This window comes from Thermobia domestica, chromosome 11 (genome assembly GCF_964235325.1).
Source record: "Thermobia domestica chromosome 11, izTheDome1.hap1.1, whole genome shotgun sequence".
In the NCBI taxonomy this organism is placed as follows: Eukaryota; Metazoa; Arthropoda; class Insecta; order Zygentoma; family Lepismatidae; genus Thermobia; species Thermobia domestica.
The window spans coordinates 193,302,091-193,322,812 of record NC_137464.1 but is presented as its reverse complement, the minus strand read 5'-3'; the positions used below and the strand labels follow the sequence as shown (position 1 = coordinate 193,322,812).

Here is a 20,722-nt window from a genome sequence, read left to right as displayed (position 1 = left end):
ATTTCTTAACTAATTATGTAATTAATTCTTAGAATGAAATAAGTTGTATTATGTAATTCACGTATAAGTGCAGAACAGATAGTGATAATAATAATCTTAGTAGTACAAATATAGCTGTTATTGTTGGAATTAGCTACGTTCGTGACATTATTGCCAACTAGTTGCTGCATCGTCGCAATTTCGTGGGGTGGTGGCGAATTTCAGAACTAAAGCAAGTGAATGAAAAAGGCACAAGACCTAAACGGCACAAGTCCTAAAAGGCAGAAGTCCTAAACGCCAGAAGTCCTAAAAATCATATCGCGGCACAAGTCCTAAACGGCAGAAATCCTAAAAATCATACCGTGCCACAAGTTCTAAACTGCAGAAGTACTAAAATTCAGGTCTAGTGCCTATATTTTTAGGAGTTCTGCCGTTTAGGACTTCTGGATGACACCCGACACATCATGCTGCCTCAGTGATGGTTTGGTGGGGAGTGAGCTACTCAAGCACAACCCAGCTGTATTTTTGCGAACAAGGTGTTAAAACATCTGCCAAGGTATACCAGGACACAGTGCTAACACCTATAGTGTAACCACTATCTGCTACCATGTTCCCTGGAGAAAGGTGGACCTTCCAACAGGATTCCGCTCCAGGCCACACAGCGAAACCAACTTAGGACTGGCTGGCGCGGAACGTCCCTCACTTCATTTCTACCACTGATTGGCCTTCTAGCAGCCCGGATCTTAACCCGTTGGACTACAAACTTTGGGCAGTACTTCAGGCAAAGGTCTGCCATAAACGGCATCCATCTGTCGACAGTCAGAAACAATCTTGGCCCGAGCAGTGAACAATTTTCCCATGGACAGTTTTGGGTAAGTTACATGTAAAAATGTAACGCGTTACAAGTTACTTTACTTTTTCCTAAAATGTAACGCGTTACTTGCCCCCAAAAAGTAACTGTTACTTTACTTCGAAAGTAACGCGTTACTTTTAGGTCTGAAACTTAGAATATGTGAACAAATGTTATCACTTCAATTTTCCGTACTACTATTAGTATCGCTTTTATTATTATTATTATTATTATTATTATTATTATTATTATTATTATTATTATTATTATTATTATTATTATTATTATTATTATTATTATTATTATTGCCCTTTCTGAATTGCTTTATGTAAATGCAAGGACACATTTTTACTTGACAGCTATAAGTTATGAATATTTTCATATAAGGTAACATTGGCTAAAATGCCATACTGCGTTACTCGTAGGGATGGGCTAGGGTAACCAGACGTACTGATTTTCGCAGTACAGTACTGTTTTTCAAAGAGCTGTCCTGCGTGTTGCGAAGATGTCTAGGAAATCGAGAAATATCCTTCTTCTTTAAAATGTCCTGCGAAATGTCCAGAGTTAATTTATTTGCAATATCTTAATGTTTCATTCTTTATTCACAATATTTTGAATCAAACACACTCTTTTCCTGAATGATGAACCGCTGTGTTTTTTAACACTCCTCAGAAGACTAGGGATGGAGAACAATCAACAAACCATTTTTTACAATACATCGCTTTTACTGAGAAGGCCTTGTTGAGATATCGGTAAAGTAGGAAAGGTTTCTTATTGAACTTATGACAGTGATGCTAACCAAGTTAAATAGAAGTTCCTTTGTGCCGGTCTAAATTTTCTTTCATTTCTTAAAATAATACCACGCTTCGAAATTTATTATTATTATTATTATTATTATTATTATTATTATTATTATTATTATTATTATTATTATTATTATTATTATTATTTAGCCCAACACGAACTTTGACTGTACGTTCATAAAATAAACCAATTTGTTATTCATCAAAGCATTTGGAGTTGTGTTTAATTCCTTTAATAATTTTGTTCAGTGCTTCTTCTTAACAAAAATGTTCATTAACTTAAGGTTAACATTAATTGAAATAATGATATGCGTATTGCCGACGCAGTAAGATATCATATACAGTACTATTATACTTGTGTCCTACTTTTCGATTGTTAGAATGTGGTCATCCTACGATGGGCACGAGTGAGTACGAGCGAGTATTCTTTGAAACTCGATTCGACTAAAAACAGACATCTTTGAACGCGATTCGAAAAATTTCCTCCAACTCGACTCGAATTCGGGTCGAGTCGAACCAAATCTGGTTTGTAGTTTCGAGTATTCTCTTCAAGTATCTTGCATAGACAATATAGGTTATCAATGATACTAGTACTACTACTAGTACAACTTTTATTATTATTATTAATAATAATAAATAATAATTATAATTATAATTATAACAACACTGTGTTTAAACATGAAAGAAACGCGGTCTGTGTTTGAATACTAAAAAACTAGTTGATTGCTAACCTCGGTAGTCGTGAATTCTAGGAGTCAAGGATATTGTTCACGAGCTTGTGAATTTGGGTTGAGGGTTTAGGTTGAGTATTCGGGCTCGAGCCAAACATTGTTAAAAGTTATAGGGCACTGGCCAAATATCTTCAAAACTGTTCGGCCCGGGTTTACAATTGTAAACAACTTGAGCAGCTGGGCTCACAGCTCACTCACTATGGATCCGAACCGAGAAGTGAGCCGAGCCAACAGCTCACCGAACCGTGTCAGCAAGAGCCTTCGGCCCAGATGAGCCGAACCGAGCAGATGGTTCATCCAACCAAGCCAGCTCGAGCCGATGGTTCACCCCGAGCGAGCCGGCTCGAGCCATCGGCTCAGTTATTACTTCCCAACTGAGCTTCTTATTAAAAAGTCTCTTGTGGTCTCGATATCGAGACGAGAAGACATGCGAGCATGTTTCCTCTAGTGAGCAACATTAAAAGTATTCCATATTACTACTTAGCTTACATTTCTCATGGCTTTCGCTTTCTAGTGGAATCAGGCCATGATTTCAAAACGAGTTAAAACGTAATAATAATAATAATAATAATAATAATAATAATAATAATAATAATAATAATAATAATAATAATAATAAATATAAGTATTCCATACATATAGAAATGCTTTTGACCAAGCACACAAGAAATTATATTTTGTCCATTTAGCACTATCATTCTTTTGTCACTCACAATTATTAATATTCATATAGTAAATATCTTATAATTCTTATATTTTAAAATCAATTGACAGGTCTCTGATTGCTTTTATGAGAAATAAATATTTGGTTTTATAGATACTACGCAGTGGGGATGATCGTGCGTTGTTTCGGTCCTATGCCGTTTCGGTCCTGCGCCGTGTCGATCCTGTGCCGTGTCGATCCTGTGCCGTGTCGATCCTGTGCCGTTTCGTTCCTATGCCGTGTCGATCCTGTGCCGTTTCGGTCCTATGCCGTGTCGATCCTGTGCCGTGTCGATCCTATGCCGTGTCGGCTCTATGCCGTTTCGATCGTACGTATTCTATGCATATAACTTGCACAGGCATAGAATCGACAGGAGTTTATAATTTGTAAGAGCAAAGATTAAACAGATAATAAAAATATTATTTTTTTAGGCACATGATTAAAAGTTAAATTATTTCAGAGCAGCGGCGTGAGAGCAAAACGGCACAGGATCGACACGGCATAGGATCGACACGGCATAGGACCGAAACGGCACAGGATCGACACGGCACAGGACCGAAACAGGTTTCTGAGCTGAATTGTCGGTCGTATGCCGTGTCGATCCTGTGCCGTGTCGATCCTGTGCCGCATCCCCGGGCCAGGGACGCCTGCAGAATTTTTTTCCAAAGGAGACGAAAGATCGATGACGTTAAGGGTGGGGAGAGAGCGACATACAAGCGCAGCCATGGATACACGTACGCTTTGATGCACATATCCTTATTAACTACAATATAGTATTTAATATATTAAGTACTATAGTATGTAAGTAAATTAATGTTTTGACATACACTTCCAAAAGCTGACCGCTCTTCGAAAATTCAGAGGAAAACTGTCCCCCCCCCATACCTTCGCTGCGTGCGGCCATGCGGAGGACGAATTGTAATTAATCTTAAAATTCAAATGATGGATATTATTGATATAGAAGAAAGGTATACTTTAGTTTTCGTTACAGTAACTTTCTCTTCAACCTAAAGAATAGTTTGATCAGGGAGCGATAAGAGGATAATTGCATGTTTCTTTAAACCCACTTTTACAGTGGTACTGAACACTGGATAATGTTCCCAGGTTCGTGATGCTGTATATGTGATATACTATGAGGTACGAGGACCAAGTAAAAAGCAATACAAAGGAACATGTGAGAGTCCTATCAATATAAAATGGTAGGAAGAGTTAATGTTTCTGTTCATGCGATAATATGTTAAGTATTACCACAAGCAAGTTGAAGCAGCGTTGGGATCCCTCTATGCTATATCGTATCTATTTTTCTGACTTTCCATGGTAAACTATTCATTTTACAAAATTCCTGTTGATTGAACAAGGAATTATGTTTCGAGAACTTGCGTTGTTTCACAACAACATTATTTGCTATGTTACTAACGGCTTAATCCCTAATTTAAGATGATCTGGTAGCCAACTATACAGGTAACTAGATCTCGTATGATATGAGAGATTTGCGATGATAATTTGACTTTGTACTTGACTGAATGTGTATACAAAACATTGTTAATTCAATAATAAGCAGATAATTTCGTCTGTCCCTGTTTCTAGAAGTTGTAAACTTGGTTTCGTTGTAAAGCTGCACTAGTTCACTGATAGAACGCCCACCTTTGGTACTTAGTGTCCTTGGTTCGATCTCAGCTTCCACCAGATGTGCTTTGAAATTGGGTAAAAACCAAATACGTGAGTTTTCTCTGATTCGTTCTCTACCACTTTTTTTATTCCGTCATTTCGCTCAGTCTCATCATCACCGTCCCTCTTAGCGTCTGAGCATAGTCGTGGGGCGTTAAGCTGTTTCTTTCTCTTGTTTATATTATCTTCTATATCTATATAAAAATGAATAGATGTATATCTTCTAGCATGACCCTGGAACGCCTGAAATAATGTCCACTTCATAGAGTCCGTAGTTTTCGGGATCGCTGAGATGAATAGCTACACTCCCGATCCCATTTAAATCCAAGTTCAACCCCCATTAGTACCTCTGGGGAATAGTAATATAAAAATAATAAAAACGACCGATATTAATATAGAATCCATAGTTTTTGAAGTACCTAAGCTGATTGACACTCTCTATGCCATTTAAATCTACGTTTAACCCCATTAGCACCCCCTAAGATGGTGAGAAGGGGTTGACATGTAAAATTAATCGAAAACGATCGATATTAGTGTCGAATCTAGAGTTCTCGATGTTGCTAGGATTAATAACGACACTTCCGATAGCATTACATTCCAAGTTCGACCTTCGTTAGCATGGGGAGTGAGAAGAGATGAAAAAAAAAAAAAAGTCTCAGATGACTTAGTGTCGAATCTATAGGTTGGATTCGTCAAACTATTAGGTTACAATCGCGATGACATATAATCCCAAGTTTAGGTATGAACGGACATGTCAGTTGGAATATACAGGGGCAAGGCCGAAGACGATGCTCACACATCTATATTAATAAAACATAGACTAATAAAGCACCAGCAACAAACTCCTTAAAACGGGTTAGAGAAGGAACAATATTGCGTTTGAAGAAGACATAAGAAGATTAGAATTGTTAGAGCTCGTGAAACCGTACCGCCCAAAGGAAGTTTTCAAAATCTATTAAATCCTGCAAGGAAATGGTTTCACAGTACTGCGATTGCCACCCTATTATCCGGGCTTATGTCCCATAGAATATATAAAGCTAGGTCAAGTCTAAAGTAGCCGCAAATAATCTAGGCACTTTATCCATAAAAGGATTAGTCCCCGGAGCTTTTTGATCGATTACGCGGGAGGCATGGAAGAGCGCTTTTGAACATACGAAGAATTTAGCAAAACAATACTGGATAAGTGATGGGCTTCTACGAGAAGAAGTTGAACAGATGACAATATCCGTTGGTTTAGATTATGATAGTGATGATTCTAGTAGTGAAAATGGCGATATCACAGATTCAGATACCGACCAAGAGGAGGAACTTCAGCAGACACGGCGGATAAAATTGGAGAATACTCTGCAATGGACGGTGTTGCAACACTTGACTATTAGGTAAATTAACAGTTTTACTTTATTTTTTTTTTTAACAATTGTGAAAAATGACATGTGCCGGTACTTGAAATATTTTTCAGATGGTGAACTCCCGAAAGTAAATCTTAATTTCTTTCCTTTAACGTAATGAGAACAAGTAAAAGTCAGCATTTAGCGTTCTGGTTGCATAATCGCTGAAATCCCGGGTTCAAATCCTAAGGGCGCCTATTTGTAGTAAGAACTATGGTTCTGTGAACCACAGGTTATAAATCAATGTTAGTGGTGAAAAATCCAATTGTCCATCAAGTACCAGCCATCCGACTAAATTTATCAAATTCCCTCTAAACAGAGTATTAAATAATATTGCACAACATTATTAACTTAATACTGCATTCATAATTTTTCAAAATTTTCTTGCATTTTACAGGACATTCGATCAAACAAAATGCATGGATGGCATTTTACTAGGGACGCAGGTTGTTGCAACATATTGTGTAGTTGGTAACCCTGCTGCCAAAGGATGTTTTAGTGGTAGTTTCACTTGTGACCACGACCCGCTCACTGCTGTGTGGACTTATACCGTATATAGCCCTATGTCTATGAATGCCTATGAATATACATTCAGGGTAACTTCGGACAATCCGGAGCAATTTCAACCAAACTTGGTAAACATACTTCTTTCAGTCTTTATATACATATGCATACAGGCGCGGATCCAAGGGTGAGCTATAGGGACCCTTGACGCTCAGGTATATACTGGATATAAAATGGACTTCAATACTGCCCCAAGGGTGGAAATTGGAAGGAGTGGCTTGTAAAAATAATGCAAAACGACTGATATTAATGTGTAGTTCATAGATCGCGCGGTCGCTGAAATGAATAATGACGCTTCTAATGCTACCACAGACGAGAGGTGTGTAAAAAAAAAAAAAAAAAAAAAAAAAAAAAAAAAAATGTCGAAAATGACTGGGATATGTGTCGAATTCATAGGTTTCGGAGTCGGGAAAACATCTGACCCGTTTGAAATGACTTTTGGAAGGTTAGTCTCACTTTTCCTTCTTTAAAAATCATATCAGTTTGATTAAAAGTTTATTCTGTAGGGGTAGGGTGATTTATGCTAAAAGTAGAATATCTTCTGTGTTTTTATCATTACTGTTTTTTTTTATTGAAATAAATATTCTAAGAGAAAAAGGGATGCAAATACTTCCCATAAACTTATTCTTCTCGTGCGAAGAATGGACATTTCAGCTTTTATATACATATAATTTGGTTCCCTTGTGTGTTCCTATTACATTCTTCTTTTCTTGTATCTCTTCTTCTTGGCAAAGAATACCATGGACACACACACACAAATCTTCTATGTTATAGTTCTCCAGTTTCTGTTGAAATTTCACCATTGCATTATCTTTTTATGACCAAGATAGTCTTTCCTGTTTTCATGTTATTAGTTTGTTATATATGTGTTCCATAGCCACGGAAACAGCATCGAAGTTACAGCATAAACGTCAATTATGTAAGAGCTTTTATAGCACACTGTTCAGTTTACTACTTTTAGAGGTATTGTCCTAATGTATAAATCAATTGTTAAGATGTCCAGGTCGCAAGCTTGGCTTTGTTCGGCATTTCGTTTTTTTCTTTCTTTGGTGTCTTTTGGCGGTCCGCCAAACGGCGTTCGGAAATCAATGTTTGAAGTCCATCTCATATTCTCTTCCGTTTTCTCACCGGATTTTGACATTAGTCGTTACGAAGATCTTAATTAGTTACAAATCACGATTTCGAAACGCTTTCTAACTTTCTATGTGCATTTGATCAATATGATTTCATGTGTTACGGTAGCTTAATTTTAGATCATTCAGGCAGTTGCGAACGGTCCCTGATTCGATCCTGGGATATGTATTTGTGAGGGACAATATCATAAGCGAATTTTACGGTTTCTCTTTTCTCTACTTTCCAGTTCCATCAATTCTTACAAGGTTGTTAACCTCATTTATAGTACTATTGTTATTATTATTATTATTATTATTATTATTATTATTATTATTATTATACTATTATTATAGTGTTTTAAAAATAAAAATGGTAGTTGATTTAACGACCCATAGTGTGATCTGCAGGTTGAAGAATATAGATGGTAAATTGAGACAACAAATGAAATTACGATAATGAAAGAAACATGTGATCTTGAGAAAAGAAAAGCCAAGGATACTATTATGTCCAATGCAGTTCACATAATCTAGAAGAATCAAACTAGGGACCCAGAGACCACCGTTTTACTACTGGTTCTTGTGCTTCGTGTTTTTAAAGTAATGTTAGTCTCTGTCGAGACGGTTCGTTCTTGCGTAGACTTCTGTTTTTATTACGAGTTACAGTTTAGTATAGGGTTGTGTCAGCGAGACAAGTATTGAGACTTGCGTTGAAAAAGTGTCGTGAAAGCGGTTCTTGTCTCAGAAAGTGTACCTGTTTCCATTGGAAGAGCTCTGTCTTGTCTCGTAAGCGACCCTAATTTCTTAAAATTATTCGTAATGCAAGGGACAAGAAGGAAGAACACGTGAAAGTAAAATTGCGGGAATAGAAGAAAATAAATGAGAGATTGCGTAAGTTGATTGTGATAGTTGTTTTCTTGCCGTTCTAGAGCAGTGATAAACAAAGAGCAATACGTACCTTAGGTTTCGAAGTAATCAGCATCCAACACCTTTTGCCAACGTTCCAGAAGCTGCAATATACCCAGGTAGTAAAACGGCGGTTGTGGATACAAAGAAATCCGTGAGTGCATTCCGCAGTTATCTCTCATTTGCGAAGGATCTGCCACCCAGCTGGTTGTCGATGGAATGAAACTGGTGGTAACGTCTTGGCGCATGGCACAGTGTCTCCCAGCAAAGTTGCTGAAGGGTCTTCCGGGTCCTCTTCGCCACGTATAGCTTGGTATTTGTTGTGTAGAAACAGCACACCTTTGCAATTCATCAATGCTGGCTCCTTCTGCCAATACACGGTGCATTCTTTGCAACTGCAGAGAGTAAAGGTGAGCAGTGATGGTCTGATGCTGGAAGGAGTTCGTAAGGCACCACTTGTCGACAGTTCCACCATAACCTTTTGTGGTTACAGAGGTGGTCTTGAGGTGTGAGGAATAGTCACATGACGACAACCAATGTCTGTCACGTTTGGAAATGTCAGAGGACCCACTTTTCGTCGCCAGTGATCAAGCGATTAAAGATAGGTGTGTTCAGGTGCCGAGTGACTGGAGTGAGCAAGGACAAACAGGCTGTCACTATTATTCCTTGTTAGCTGTCAACAATGTGTGAGATACCCATTTGCTTAGCTTGAATGACTTCCCTATCCCATGCAGGTGCAGTCTGAGTGTTTCAGCGGAAACATAAAGCCTTCCTGCAAATTCATCACACGTTAGACCACTGTCTTCGATGACTGCTTTCAGGGCCTTATTATCCAACACACGTGGTTGTCCACAGCGAAGTTCATCCGAAAGATTCACGTCTTCCGAACGGAATTCCGGAACCAATGCCTGGCGGTGCGTTCGTTCACAACATTCACCTTAAATTCCTAGCATAAGCGGCGACGTGATGCGGGAGCTAACAGGTCCACTTTAAAGTTATCTAAAAAAACACGCTAACAAGCTGCTTCGATACGTCCGTTTCTTTTCGACACTGAATGAGCTGTGACTGCTGTATATGCGCATCGTGCTTCTATTAAACTGAAACTCGATGGTCAGACTTAACTCCCGATCACTTGACAGGCAAGTGCCTCATTTCGTTTCCTCACTCTGAGCGCATGATGAATGGGCCGTCAAAAACAACAAGAACTTTTTTGGTTACATTGTAGATCTAGTCTAATATCTATGCGAACTTGAAGATCTAGTAAATTTGTCTTTTAAGTAATTTAACTCATATATTTTCTCTTTCCTTTCTTTCTCGTTCATAATTGATCCGGCAAAGAAAAAGCGAATACTTTTTCTGACTTACACCCTCCATTCCAAAAGAAACCGAACGTTTTAAAAAAACAAAAAAGCAATGTACATTTTGGAACAAATCATTTTTATTAATCAATGTATTCTCCTTCTGCATCGATACACATATTTGCACGCTCCAACAAGTTGTCAAACGACTTCTCCATGTCCTTTATTGGAATGGTCTTTAGGACGACGGTCGTCGCCTTCTCAATGGCATCAATCGATGCGTGCCACTTTCCTTTCATCGCCAAATGCAGTTTCGGGAACAGATAGAAATCGCACGGAGCGAGATCTGGTGAATAGGGCGGATGATGCAACCGAATAATGTGATTTTTGACCAAAAATTCAGTTACAAGTCGCGAACGATGTGATGGTGCATTATCGTCCAAAAGAGTCCAACTGCCGATTTCGCGATATTCGGGCCGAATACGACGAATTCTTGCCAGCAAACGCTTTATGACGCCCAAGTAAAACTTTCCAGTGACTGTCTGGCCGGGCTGAACAAATTCTTTGTGGATAATTCCTTTTGAATCGTAAAAACAAATCAGCATCACCTTAACTTTTGACTTCACCAAGCGACTTTTTTTGGGTGTTCCTTCATCCGGCGCTCTCCATTCAGCACTTTGCCGCTTTGTTTCAGGCTCATATTCAAAACACCACGTCTCGTCACCAGTTACAATCAATTTCAAGAAGTTTCGATCCTGCCGAGCACTTTTAACGATGTCTTTGCAATGCGCAATTCGATCAACGTTTTGGTCTTCGGTGAGTTTGTGTGGTACAAACCGCGAATTAACCTTCTTAAGGCCCAAAACTTCGGTCAAAATGCGGTATGCGGTTGTTTGAGGAATGCCTAATTCCATTTCAATAACTTTCACCGACGATTTTTTGTTATGTTTGATGAATTCACGCACTTTTTCGATGTTTTCTTCCGATAATCCGGTTCTGGAACAGCCTGATCTTTCGTCATCATCCAGCGTCTCTCTACCCGATTTGAATCGCCTAAACCACTCGTAAACTTGCGTACGGGATAGACACTCATCACCATATGCATTTTGTAGCATTTGGTGCGTTTCACTAAAAGTTTTACCCAGTTTAACACAAAACTCAATTGCAGCTCGTTGTTTGAAACTCATTTTCCGACCGATGTACACAACACACTGACAGTTGAAACGCAATAACTTTGTTGCCGTGCATCCAAATGTCATGACATTTATACCAGTTGTCAATGAGGGACTACGCCATCTACCGGTAAAATATTACAACAGATGGCACTAGTGATACTATTTGTTTTCAAAAGTTCGGTTTCTTTTGGAATGGAGGGTGTATATGCTGTGTAGGAAAAAAAAAAGTTATTAACAAAAGTGACATAGAAGAAAAACTATTGTGGCTGCAATTTAATAATCACGTTTCCAAGTGGTTAGTTATTTGATTATATCTCACAGAATTTCGTTCTTTTCAGTGTTGCAACAGTCAGTCGTTTTGCGTGATATTTAAAATGGATGTATAAACACGTGTAGTTAATTAATTATTTTCACGGATCATGCACATCTGATAATATGTTAGAGCTTAACGATAATAAGTAGTTGCAGACCATCTTGCAATTATGTTCGAATTTGATTGATTTTCACCGCACGCGGAAATCTCGATAAAGGCCCTTCAATGTAAATGCAGGATGTCCACGCACCGGAAAATAGCCGGGAACTTCATGAACCAGGAATTTCTCCAAAGAACCGGGAAACACAACGATAATAGCCGAAGAAGGTCGCAAGTTAAAAACGCAAGGCGTAGCTCAATTGTTTTCTACCGGTAAGTCACTGGGCGCTTCTGAATTCAAGGGTCGGATCCAACGTCATCCTGTCGGTATCCACCGTTTGGGGCGTCCGAATTCAGCATCAATGGTGAATCGCAAGTGAATATGGCGACGGTGAAACAGGCGCTCGCTTGAATCCTACGTTGTGGTTCGCTTATCGACCATGTTAGTTTTTTTTTTTTTTTTTTTTTTTTTTAATAAAGAATAGAGTAGTGATGCGCCAAAGGGGTTGTTTGAAACCTGAAAGAGCGTGTGTTGTAGAATCATGTGTGCGGTCTTTTGTTTTGACCTTGAACTTCTAAGAAAAAAAAAAAATGGATAATTATTTAACTGTAAGTCAACTCTAAGTAGCACGAATTGTTTCTTTGATATATTATTATTGTTTTTGTTTAAAATGAATAGCAATGTAAAGATGAATGCGAATAGTAAATGGCGGGAATGAGATTGTCTAGTTGGCATTTACGATTGCTTATTTAGTAATAGGTCTGGTTCTACAATCTCCTGATATCTTTAACCACCAGAGAAGTTAGCAAGATGTTGCTGCAGTAGTTATTATTTTACGTCAAATAACACATTAGTACTGTGATAAGTTGTATCATTCCATTATCTTATCTGACGATTAAGAGACTCCAGGAAATTGTTGGGCTTTCCCTGAGGGAATATTTATTGGTATACAACTTTATTGAGTAATTTAAAACTTTCAGCAAGATGTTGCGGCAGTAGTTCTCATTTTACATAATATATTAATAATATTGTGATCACTTATCATCACGTTCTTATCAGACATGTAAGCGGCATCAGGAGATTGTAGGACTGGTCCTCATAAAACATTTATTGATAGCGTACAAGTTTATTGAGTATCTTTAAAACTGGTTTTAAAAATACTTCAAATGTACGGATGTGAGCAAATATGTAAAACGAAAGCAGTTTTCAAACGCGGAATGCCAAAATAAAGGAGGGCATTGATTTTCTGGATTAGGCAAAAGTTACTTCTGCATCACGAAGTGACTAAAAAAGACAAAATAGTCAGTGAGAAAGTCATTAGTCCATTTTTTTAAAAAATCACGCGTGGTAACATCAGCACGATAAGTACAAGGGAGCATATTACGTCTTGATGGTTATTATTCTCTTAACAGTATGGAATAACAGTAGAAAGGCATTTGTCACAGTGATTCCACACCACAGAAAATAAATAAATTGTTCATGAACTTGTATGAAATTGAGCGAGTTTGGGATTGCGTCTGATGAGCAATCGTCACCCCGGTCCCGGCAGTAATCCATTTTAATGTAATAATTTTACGTTAGGCTTATGTTAGTGACGCAGTACGTGTAAATTTATTACATAATGGTGCGTTACTATCGCATCCAATTCTGATATGCAGAAGTACAGTGTAAGCAAGTGAGGATAACGGAACGGCGTGAAGGAAATGAGCGTGTTTTCGGAAGCAGCCACTATGAACAACATTAGCACTTCCCAGTGGGTAAGCAATGAACTAAAAACAAATGAGGATTACAGTGCGTGTAAGTGCTTCTTGATGCTCCGGGTAGCATTTTTGCCGATCCCAAACGTTTCAGCATTCTTGCCAATTTGATGTCGAGAACATAATCCAAACAACCCCTGCGGGGCTTCTAACCCGTTCCTACTACTACTACTACTACTACTACTACATTAGCTGTGGATCTATATAGTACAAGGGCAAACGTACTACTACTACTACTACTACTACATTTGCTGTGGATCTATATAGTACAAGGGCAAACTTATTTTAATGAAAGAAGTTTAATGAAAATTTTAAAGCAATGATCGTTAAAACACTTTTTGAATATTATTTTTAATCTTATTTTAACAAAAGAAGTGTTATAAACATTTTTAAAAGTAGTAAAAAAAACTGTCCGTAGGCAGGATTCGAACCCTCGCCAAAACATTTTCGTTACTAGCATGTTACGCTAGACCACTCGGCTACCAGAGCCGACAACAATTTTCGTTTATTTTGTGCTATATGTAGATCATGTCTTGTGATATCGCATCTGTATCGACCAATCAGGTCAGAGGATATGCTGAAACGTTTGGGATCCGCAAATATGCCTCCGGGTAGCCCATAAAAGAATACATAAGGAAGGATAGTGCCCCTTGTGAAGGATAATGTACATTGACCTTTGTACATAAGAAAATTGTGAAATTCATAATATAACAAGTGCTGGACCAGCTATTGTTCCCCTTCTCACCGGATGCACAGGTTAGGTACAATCAGGTTTGGTAATAGTATACAACAGTTCCTCGTCATCTTCTGTGCGCGTGGATACTTCCTACTGTTGCACTACGTATAAAAATGATTTTATAACACTTAGAAGTGGTAATAGAACACGCAAGAAACCCAGATCATGTTGTATTCACATTCCAACATGAAGTGTGAATACATCGTGATCTGCGTTTCTTATGTGTTCCATTACCACTTCTACATCAAATATAATAATTTTTATACGTAATGCAACAGTAAGAAGCATCCACGTGGACGTGACATGCGATGTGTGTTTCAAATGCCCCACATATACTCATACAGTACGTACAAGGGCACATTATTATTCTTCGCATACCATATTAAAAAAAACACATTCCTAGAAAAACATCTGTAAGTACAAGGGCAAATTTCAAGAAAGCAATAAAAATAAGGGAGGGAGTACCAAGCGAAAACGCGGACACAATAAGTAGAAGGGCTATATTATTTTTTTAATCAAGAAATATAAAGCACTGTAAAAGTTAATGCCTAGAATGACCTACCCAGCAGCATACAAGTGCTTACCGGCCAAGTGATGACTTTTTAATATAATATTCAACACAATTCACACAAAAGAATCAGTCATTAAGTAGAATAGAAGACTTCAAAGCACCAATATAGAAACAGATAAAAATCGTACACGGGGTTCATGATCCACGCATAATTTATCACACCAGCCATTTTCTCCATCGTCCTCATACTACTGCAGAGTGCTGCCACCTACCTGGAGAACACAAAGCACAAGCTACGTCAATGTACGCAGAACCATAAAAAAAATGGCACCTCCACGTAGGCGGAACCTCTGGCTAGAACTGCAGGACGTTATAAGGCCCGCAAGAAAGTTCCTGAAATTGCAAATTACCAATAAGTGAAAGTAAACAAGAAGAAAACAAACTTCGCGTTACGTTCAGCTCACAGAAACCTCTACGAAATGACGCAAACCTCTACGGAATAACCCCCAAACCTTTCATTTTCTCCACAAAAACCGCTAAGCAATCACGCTAGACCTGCTACTACTGCACACAATACTCAAACAGTTGAAGAGCGTTCGCCGTGAAAAAAAAAAAAAAAACAAGGAGTACGATCACAAAGGTGAATACACGTATGTTCTTTTTTATATTCGTATCACTAGCAAAGTGAATGATACTCGCTTTGTTACCCCATTTTCAAGTTCCTAGATCGTCAATGAATAATCCGTAAAAGACTGCACTTCGTGCGTCATCGGTAACTGACGAGCATTGACGTATACTATTATGTCAGGTTTTATTTCCTTTTGTATTTGGGTGTGGAGTCAAAAAGATACGCATCATCGATATTAATGAAATTTGCGTTATTCGTTACAGGTTTGAACTTAAATTGACATAATCATTACGTTTTGCTATATGACATGTTGTTCCCACGCATAAACTTGCCCTGTAGGGCTAACCTACGTCCATGAAAATAAGTGGGTTGTTTTCTCCACAGATAGAGTACAAGGTCCAACCTTAACAAATCCGATACAATCGAATATTAAGTACATGGCAATCAACGTTGTGTGCATGTAAGGCCATTCTTAAGTATAATATCTCGCCTCTGTTTCCACCTGTTAAGGTATTAGGCTTATGTCGGACAGATGGGAGCCAAAACAACGAAAAGAACAGAATGTTTATAGGAGAAATGAGTTCATGTTACGGAAAACTAATGTTGAGAGCTACTGCATCGGGTGTGAAATGTCAATTCTGAATTTTATACGTACTTATGTGGGAAATGAAAGCGAAATATTGAAGTTTCTTGCACAAATTCTTGCGGGCCAATCTATACAAACCATGATAGTAAGTACAAACATAAATAACGAAACAAACCTAACCTAACCAGACTGACCTAACCCAGCCTAACCGAAACTGACGTTATCTAACCAAAATTAGACACTTTTTTTTTTTTAAAAAAAAGCAACATTTTTTGATAAATTCTGGCCCCTATCAGGCCGACATATGCCGAGATATTATGGTTTCTTATTATTTTTTATTGCCTAATACAGTGGAAAAATCAGCTGGAGGACTTTCATTTGCGTTGTGAATGGATTAACTCATGTTGCGTTTAAGAAGTCATCCAAAACTAATAGTCATCAAAGTTCATCCACCGATCATTGTCAAGCGTCAACTTCTGCATCTTCGACTGAGAATGACGCATCTTTTTCTTGTCAGTCAGGCAGTATTCATTCTACTTCTAAACCGACTGTTAAACGTTATGTATTAGCAGATTCAGTTACTAAAGCTGAGGTGCTTTGGAGTTTACAAATTGTGATGAACCATATGTCTCTCCGAGAAGCTGAGCGTTGTGCATCAACATTAAATTTATGTTTTCTGACAGTGATATTGCAAGAAAAAAAATGCAATTGCATCGAACTAAAGTGGGGTACACAGTAGTGTTTGGATTAGCACCCTATTTCGAGCGAGAGCTTAAGAGGTTATTAAAAGACTGTACCTACGTTGTGATCTGTTTCGACGAATCATTGAATCAAGTTTCTCAGAGGCAACAAATGGATTTACATGTACGATTTTGGGATCCAAATAAATCTCTTGTTACAACAAGATACTTTACATGTGTTTTTCTCGGACACTGAAGAGCGTCAGATTTGTTAAAAGGTATCAGTGAAAAGGTATCTTCGGACGTTTTAAAGAAACTTATTCAGGTGTCCATGGATGGGGCAAGTGTCAATTTTAAACTATTGTCAGATTTGCAACTTGAACTGCAACATACACCGGAAAGTCCAGTGTTGTTAAGCATTGGTAGTTGCGGTCTTCATGTAGTTAATGGGGCGTTCAAAACCGACATGCAGAAGACAGATTGGGACTTAGTGCTTTGTAGTGCTTTGTAGTATTTATTCAAAGACTCGCCAGCACGAAGGTCGGACTACACTTATTACACTGAATCTGATATTTTCCCAAAGAAGTTTTTGCTGTTAGATGGGTAGAAAACAGTGACGTTCATCTCGAGCCTTATTAATGTTGCGTCATTTAAATATATTGCATGTGTCAAGAAGGACAAGAAAACACCTAACTCGACAACGTTCTCAGGTGTAAAGAAAAAAGTTGCACGACAAAATGCTAGCACCAAAATTAGCATTTTTCTCAACTATTGCTTCAATGATGGAATCATTTCTGACCGAATTTCAAACAGACCAACCCATGGGACCCTTTTTGCATGAAGAGCTCACTCCTTTCGTACAAAGATTAATGGGAAAAATAGTGAAGGGTGATCTTCTTAATAAAGCAGGTGCATCTGTTCAAAAAATAGATATATCAGATCAAAACAATCTTCTTCCTGCTAAAGATGTGGACATACGCTTTGCAGCTAGGGATGCCATGCGTGGAATCAAGGAAATAACGGATCTAGACAAGCTAACACTGCGACGAACGTGCAGAGAAGCTATCGCAGCGATGATTAGGTCACCATTGAAATACAAACTTACTCGAGCTATTTCGTGTTTCGATCCTGTGCTTATTGGTGACAACCTGACATTAGCGGAGAAGCGTTTGACATTATCTTTGGAGGAGATGGTAGCTAAACGATGGTTTACGGGAAGCAAAGCAGATAAAATTATGGGACAATATCGGAAGGTATTTTCGTCACCTGAATCTATTAATCAGTGCAAAACGTTTAAAAGAAAGGAGAAGCGTCTGGATGCATTTTATGTTGAACTTCTTAGCGTATTCAGTGAGGACAGTGTACGAGAACTCAGTTATTTTATACAATGTATTTTGACACTGTCACACGGAAATGCATCAGTAGATAGAGGATTTTCTGTGAATTCTGAATGCATTTTTGAGAATCAAACAGGAGAGCCTTATTGCCATGAGACAAGTGTATGATGGTGTGAGTGCATTAGGTGGATTGGAGTCAAAATCAGGAAAGATATGATACATGCGGCCAGAAATGCACATGCTCGGTATACTGAACATTTGAAGAAAAAGGCGAAAGATTTGAGTGAAAAGGAAAAGATGGAAAGAGAGAGAGAACGTGTACGAGAAAGACTGGAATTGGAAGCTAGAAAGGCAAAGGTAATTGCTGAGGCAAAAGAAGTTGCTCTTCTGGAAATAAAAATCAATGCACTTATCGGGAAGTAATGAAAACAGATAAGAAAATATATTTTTTTTTTCGATAGCATAATTTTATATTGTTCGGGTGGGAACTAAATAATAATTCTTCCGCCTCTTTCGCAAAATATTCGTCTTTTAGTGCCCATTATAACCGGGAATTATCTGGTAGAGCCGGGAAAACCGGGAATTTCAAAACGCTTAGAGAGTGGATACCCTGAAATGTGAACCATATTTGATTTTTTCTGCGGTATGTTTGTAACCGAAGATAAATACTTTATGTAATATTGTCCAATTTATGTGTAATGAATATGATGTACTTTCGTGTAGTGATATGAAGAAAGAATTTTAGGATGACACACTCGAAGGATAATAATGTTGTCTTTTAGATTTACATACAGATGTAATGCTTCTTATGTGTAAAGTTATATTTGCTTATATCAGTTATGGATTGTACCAAAATGATATTCCGTTTCACTTTCTTCACATCTCTGTTGTTACGCCTTCATATTGGATATTATATACCGACGTTTCACAACCTTAATAATTGGGAGATTGAACTTATAAAGACAACATACACGCTTATCTGCCTTAAATTTTGCTACTCATCTGTCTCATGTTGCTACTATTGTTCCTCTATTTTACAACTAAAGTTAACTCAGATAAACCGTTTTCAAGAATCGCTTGCTCCCTGCATCGACATTACGTGCCTAAGTACAACGAGTCGGATTCCTAAAATGTTCGTCCTTGAAGTCACTTCATTGCACGGTTACATCTGTGGAGCATCGGAGAAAGCTATATATAACTGCAAACTTTTTCGACACCACCAAAAGTTTTCAACGGAGAACGGGTTGAGATGAGTTGATTTTAGTTTAGCATCCCGTTCAGCAGCGAGACTATATGAGACGTGGACCTACTGATTAACGTGGAATCCGAACAACATGAGCTCCCGCCAACGGAGAACAGGTGTCAGAAGGAATTATATGAGAGGAACGCGGGAAAATAGACTTACCACCACCGCAATTCGACGAACAGTGAACAATCAATTTTCCTGTTCGTCCACTTATATGGAGATCACCGATGGCTCTGTTCGAACTTGCGGTCACCGTTCTGCCAGTTATGATGCCGTGAAAAAAACATTTCTTTACAGGTGCTCCCTGGTGCGTCACGTTACACTAGGGGAGACTGGTATGGAAACCGTTTGCCTTCCATAGTGCGCACCAACGATGGACCACTGACTCATCAAAACCGACCTGAACGATAATTCCGCTAAGTGATCACACTTTTTTACTTGCATCCCTACTATATGGCCACATTCGAAATTACAATTGAACTAAAGGCTTTCGCGTTACCGTCATCATGGCATTACAGGCATCGAGAGTGATTCACATTTAACTGTACTTGTATCGTTCGAAGACCTCCAAAATATTAGCTGTATGACTTCTGCAGATAATACAATCAGACAGACTGTTCTCTACGTGAACTGTGTACTGAGACATTCAAATTGAGATCGGCGTGCTCTCTATAGACACATTATGTGATGCAAATTTCGTTCGAATCAGATTATGTATATACAGGGTGTTCGTAAATGCGTTTCCACCAGTGTATTTAGTATTGGAAAATAAGCACCGAGGCGTTATTGGTCAAAAGAATGGAGACTGTTCGTAGTACTTGCTTTGTAATCACAAACATAAAATTATAGGAATCTGGATTTCAACTTTGCTTTCAGATTATACCATTGGTCATTCATGGTAGCGTGGCTTTTCTCTGAGACTCCATTTGCTTCCATTGTACATTCCAATAATTAATACATTAATTTATAGCTTGGTTCTTTATTTGTGGGGTATTGCTGTTGAACATTGAAGGTATCGACAATAACACCTTACTTTTTCTTTCTAAGGATATGATACAAGGATTTAATCTGTAAAGAATCTGTCCTCAGTTTTCGGAATATTTAGAAAAGTTAAAAGAATTATGATAACTTTTCTTTCTTCATGAACTGTCTTTGAAATGTTCAAAGTAGATCACCAGTATTTGAATGTTTACTTCTAAAGTTCATTACCCTTAATGTTTTTTTTTTCTTCTTTTCATTCTGTATCTGTGTCCTTGATGTAGATTAATCTGTTATGTTTGTGCTGGGACATAGGTCAGATGTTGGAGAGCTTTTGGCATGTCATCTTTACGTCAGTAGATGGTTAGTTCTAGATACAGCCAACATCTCATAATTCAAGGAATTAGTGAGTGAAGTTTGTTGAATAAGTTCAAGTACTAAAAATGCGTGTATCAAAGGGGAGTGGTTAGTAAAACGAACTACATATTTACATTACAACAACAGTGTATCTTTTATTTTCTTTTTTAAGCGCAGTTTTACAAGGACTACATTGTCTTTAAATTAAACGTTGTTGGGTAAGTAATTCGTTGGCATTACTTGATTTACGACAAAAATAACTCGCTACCTCACATTACCTCATAAGGAAAGTAACTTGTTAATGGTTACCTAAGTGTAG

General features: G+C 38.1%; 1 protein-coding gene across 6 annotated transcripts in view; it reads left to right on the top strand.

Moving 5' to 3' along the window:
- LOC145664628 (uncharacterized) overlaps positions 1 to 20,722 on the top strand; it is a 435,530-nt gene that overhangs the window by 144,700 nt on the left and 270,108 nt on the right. Inside the window, exon 1 of one of the 6 annotated variants that reach the window (XM_081731456.1) lies at positions 20,417 to 20,621. The exons of the other annotated variants lie outside the window; for them this stretch is intronic. The gene's annotated coding sequence lies outside the window, so the exon portion shown is untranslated. Of the gene's footprint in view, positions 1 to 20,416; positions 20,622 to 20,722 lie in introns of those variants that run through there. 6 annotated transcript variants of the gene reach the window in all.